The following is a 5,063-nucleotide window of genomic DNA, read 5'->3' as shown; positions in this document are numbered from 1 at the left end:
CACACACACACACACACACACACACACACACACACACACACACACACCGGGACCTTCATTAAGGTTGGCTTTTGTGACCAAGTGTGCCCAGATCTTATGTGAGGATGTCTCTCTGTTGCTGCTAACATCTACTTAATCCCAGCACCCAGGCAGGTGTCATGGGAAGCCTACATGCCTCCCCAGCTGTGTGTCACGCCTCTGTGTGTCGGTGTGGGGGTGGTTATCACCATGCGCTTCTGACGGCATCCAGAGCTCAGTACAAACACATCACGGCTAAGGGTTTTTCTGCTTCCATGTTGCCAGGCAGCTGGAACATGGGGTCCAATCCATTCAGGCGTAGACGCCAGCTCCTTCTAAACAGAAGTGGCAGGCAGCTTCTGAGGCCTCTAAGTGTTCTGGGGTAGAAAGCCCTCACATGCACTGTCTGGGGCATCACAGCTCTGCTAACACACATCCCCTGCTCTTCCAGTCACTTCAGGATCAGCTCCAAGGTGAGTGGCTCGCAGGTGAGCATAGTTCTATAGGAAGCTCTCGCACTGCACTGGGTACCCTGGGCCCTGCCATTTGGCAGGCAGTGCGGGGAGCTCCACTTACTCAATATCATCCCCGAGCAATGAAATGCATCCCAGCTAGATGACCTCCTCGGTGAGAAAACCACCTTGCAGCTCCAGCTATTGTCCTTTCTAGATGTTCACCTGTATACTGATCTATAAATATCCACTGAGTCCATCCACCATTCAATACCAATGAAAGAAATGAGTGTCTGAAAGTAGATGAGCATGTGGAAAAAAAAAAATCAAAGGCTCCAAGGTACTTCGCCAATCAGCCCCCTTACCAGCCTGAAACACACACAAAACAGGATATGAATGCAAGCTTTAGCCTGGCTCAGTCTTGGGAGTGCAGGAAAAGGCCCTCCCACAGGCTCACCAAGACATGTCCCTCACTACACAGAGATAGACAGACCCTCAGGGATCGCAACCCAGGTGTCCCACCACCCATGAACCAGCACTGATGGCAAAAACTGACATCTGACTCCTAGTCACACCACACACACTTGTTGATGGCTGAAGATCTGGTTCAAGGCCTGCTCCAGCATGTCCTGTCTTTAATTTGTGTGTTTGTGTTTTGGCTTGTATCCAGACTGGGGCCTTTGGCTATTCTCTCCAAGGTCAGTGAGGAGCAGGAGTCCTGGGCCTGCACTTGGGGATGGGAGCCTCCTCCAGCCTCCCCTGCCCACTGCACCAAATGCAACTCAAGGCCTTCCAGACAAACAGAGCAGCAACCTGTTATCCCTGGGCTCCAAAAGGCTTAATCACAGTACCTCATCCTTTTCCTAAGCCACAGCCACCGTCCAGACTCCAACTTGACCTTCAGAATGGCCTGCCTCAGTGCAACCGCAGTCCCAAGGCAAACTGCCCTCCATACCCTCTGAAAGGGCTCTAAACTCCTACATACCCTCACAGGAATGCACCCGAGCTGACACAGAAAAATCTCTTTTTCTTTGGGGAATGAGGGGTCATGGGACACATAGCCTGAAGTAAAGAAAAGTAGACATGCCGGTCCTGAAATGGACTGAGGAATTAGCAAGACCCATTCTCATCCCAAGACGGTCCAGACGACTCTGGGCTCTTTCTAGAACTGAAGCTTCACTCCCTAGCAGCCAGTGAGATGCCATCAGCGTCTCCTTCCTGCCTGCTTGCTCCCAACCATCTAGTTTCATGCACTGGTGCTGAGTCCCTCTGAACCCCCCAAACCTGACATGCTCTTGCTGATGATATATACAGTACTGCTCCCAGCAGCTAGCTACCGCTGAGCCTGGGCCTTTAAAACAGTCCGCGGGGTCTCATATGGGCCCACTTCAGCAATCCCACTCCCACAGCGATTTTTCTCCCACAGGCCCGGCAGGGCGTTTCCTTGTTAGACCACCAAAGCCTAACCATCTCTTACTCAACCTCTCCGTGCTAAGAAAAGAAAAAAAAAAAAAAAAAAAAACAAACCATAAAACATAGAACTATCCTTTCTAAACAATCCCAAAGGTTATCTCCATTGGGGAACAAACTAAACTGGTCCCTATCCTATCTCCATACCCAGCCCGTCGCTTGCCCACCCCTCAAATACCCGGCAGACTGTGGATTGAAGTCCCCAAGGGACCTCCCAGCGTTTCCTTCCAAATCCGCGTAGGCGCGTTGGTCCACCCTGGATACAAGGAGATAGATCTCTTGGGGTCCCTCTGGCCGCAGTGTCATCCCTGCCCCTGAATCTCTCTTTCTGGCACTAGAAAAGGCTGAGACATCTAGGCCAATCCTCACTGAGTGGTCCACAGGGATGGTCATCCCAAGCCACGGTCCCAGACACTTGGATGGGGCAGAAAGAAGCGTAGGTAGCCAGTGGCGGCAGGAGAGGATGGGCTCCGAAGCTGTGCCCCGCGCTGGTCCTCGCCAGCTCTGGGTTGGCAGAGCACGCGGCTCCTGGAGACCTCTGTGCTGGAGAAGGGATCCAAGGGCCCCGCCGGAGAAGGGTCTGGTTCTGGACGCGCGCTGAGGGGCGGAGGGACAGGCCGGGGGCCGCCCTTACCTGCTGGCTGCGGGGCCGGACCGGGCTGCTTGGGCGCCGGGACCGAAGGTGCAAGAGGGCACGCAGCCCGTGAATCCGCGCCCAGAACCGCACCGGCTGGAGTGTGTGCGCCGCGGAGCGCGCGCCGAGCCTGGTCTCCCGGTGCGTGTGGCCGCGGGCAGCTGGGTCTGTGTGTTCCTGCACCGCGGCGTGTGCGAATTGCTCACCAGGATCGCGCTGGTCCAAAGATGCCGCCAGTCACCGCCGGGGATCGGAGCGAGGAGCCCCTCGTCTGCTTTCGCCCGCCCCGCGCAGCGCGGCCGGCTCTGTCCTGCGGGAGAGGCGCCGCCTCTGCTGCGCAGCCAGGCCCGGGGGGCCGAGGGAGGCGACAGACCACCGCCTCCCCGGCGGACCTTGCTGGCTGGGGGTGGGGTGCAGGCCAATGAGCGCCCGGGGGCGGGGTTAGGCCCCGAGCAGAGATGGGGAGCTGGATGAGGACCACCGCACTGATACACGCTGGAGCTGCGGCAGAGACCCAGGGCGCGGAGGCGGAGGTAACAGCCCCCCTTTCCCAGTTCTGTCGCAGAGCTTCCGGGCTGAGTTGAGCCTTCCTCAGGGCTCACCACCTTTCTGTTCGACCGCAAAACATCCACGACAGAAAGCCCTCTCCCTCTCCTCTCCGTGTCGCAAGCCTCCTCTGGCAACCTGCCACCTGACCAAGTCCCAGGCCCTGTTTGGGTCCTTCTCTGCTCACAGTCCGGGTCTGCAAGGGTTGAATTGCAGGTGCCTGTCTGGATGTCCTCAAATGTGACACCTTGGCAGACATCTCTACAACCAGAAAAGGAGTGGTGACACTTACAGGGGGTCTGTTCAAATAAATGAGATTGCCCTGCCAGCTCTGTGAGTTTGTGGTCCGATGTTTCTGCACCTCAATTTCTTCACCTGTGCTATAGACTCATTGTTCTCATTCCTGGGGTCTTGAGAACAACGTTGCGTAGGGACAGTCGGTGTGTCAGTAGTAAGTTTGTGCTAGGCTCATATAACTCACTGATGCTGAACAAATTACTATTTTTATTTGTGATGTGGTCTGCTCAACCTTCTTCTGGTACAATTTGATAAGTGGAGGCTTAATGAGCAGAGCACTGTAGGTTAAGGTCACATGGCCAACTGTCCTGCCACCCCCAGTTTGTCGTAAGGGTCCCCAGTCACAGCATCCTGTGAGTTCTCTGCATCCCCATCACTCAGCTCTCAACTGATTCCTGTCGTTGCCCATTCGGGTAAGTTCTGGGCCACCCTATCACTGGGCCTTTCTGAGGACTCCCCAAGGAAGAAGAGGACTTGAGCCTTTCTGTAGCAAGGTCAGTCTAGCTGAAGATAAAGGACCAGGAGTTAGAGAAGAAGCGTGGATAAGAGCCACACAGAAGCCTCACTCACAAGACATGAGCATTTTACACCCCACTTCACAAATGAAAACAATTAAGCTAAGAATAGGGAGCAAGCTAACGTCCCAGAAAGATGTATGGAGTGTCCCACATATACAGACAACAAGGCCACGGTTTCCCCTTGTCGTCCAGGAAGTGAGGCGACCTCAGTGCCTCGCCTCACTGTTGGTTGGCACCAGCTTGTCTTCGGTTCAAGCCATGTTCAGAGGAAGAGTGGTGGAGGACACTCCTTCTCTCTTAAGAATGGTTGGGGTCCCTCTAGAGAGAGCACAGCCAGGTGTGAGGCGGGTGTCAGCAGTCAAACAAGACCACCCTTTGGAATGAACTGCATCTTTTTCTACTCTAGTTCTCCCAAGCTGGAGGTCAGCTTCAATATTTGGCCTCCGGCCCTGATGTAGGACAGGTCAAGTGAGATGTCTCCTGTGAAAGTACTCCTTAAACTGTGAGACATACAAGGGGAGGCTGGGCTGTTGAGAGCCTCCAGATAGGAAGTGACATGAAACACAGGACACTGGCACTAGGGGATGTATGGAAGGAGGCCGTGGAATCACTCCAGAAGTGCTGACGGTCAGACTGCCCTATGGGAGTCCTGCCACTTTGAGGTTGTGCCTCCAGTTCCAGCTTTATTGCTTGTTCTTGGCTATCCACAGTGTGTCTGGGAATCAGAACCCTGCTCTTGCACAACACAGTATATGAGAAGGTAGTCATGATGTACATCTTCCTCTGTCCAAGCGGCCAGCTGTGCAGAAGGAAGTAAGGTGCTCACACACACACACACCCGTCCTGCCTTCACCTCACAGCCTATGGCCTGAAGGTAAGTTCCTGGCCAACCCCAGATAGGGAGCAGTCAGACCCGTGGTCCTACTTGTACCCAGCCTAAAGGGAGCTGACAAAGGCAGAGTGAGGGTGGAAAAGCCATGACACACTGAGCCAGGTATGCCTGAAGTCATCCAAGAGTGGCGCTTTGTCCTAGTTGATTCACTTCACAGGGGCATGAAGATGACTTACCAGACCAAGCACTGCACTCCAGCAGGCTATCTTGTCAGCTGCCCTCTCCATTATGCTGCG

At 54.5% G+C, this 5,063-nt stretch overlaps 1 protein-coding gene across 3 annotated transcripts in view; it reads right to left on the bottom strand.

The window, feature by feature from the left end:
- Positions 1–2,642, bottom strand: part of Adcyap1r1 (ADCYAP receptor type I) — a 48,296-nt gene extending 45,654 nt beyond the window's left edge. For all 3 annotated transcript variants that reach the window (XM_055611805.1, XM_055611803.1, XM_055611804.1), the window contains exon 1: positions 2,575–2,642. The gene's annotated coding sequence lies outside the window, so the exon portion shown is untranslated. The remainder of the gene's footprint in view (positions 1–2,574) is intronic.
- Between the last annotated feature and the right edge of the window lie 2,421 nt (positions 2,643–5,063).

Source organism: Psammomys obesus, unplaced genomic scaffold (genome assembly GCF_907164565.1).
Source record: "Psammomys obesus unplaced genomic scaffold, mPsaObe1.curated_primary_1811, whole genome shotgun sequence".
In the NCBI taxonomy this organism is placed as follows: domain Eukaryota; kingdom Metazoa; phylum Chordata; class Mammalia; order Rodentia; family Muridae; genus Psammomys; species Psammomys obesus.
Note: the sequence above shows the minus strand (reverse complement) of the source record. Positions and strands in the feature narration are given on the sequence as shown.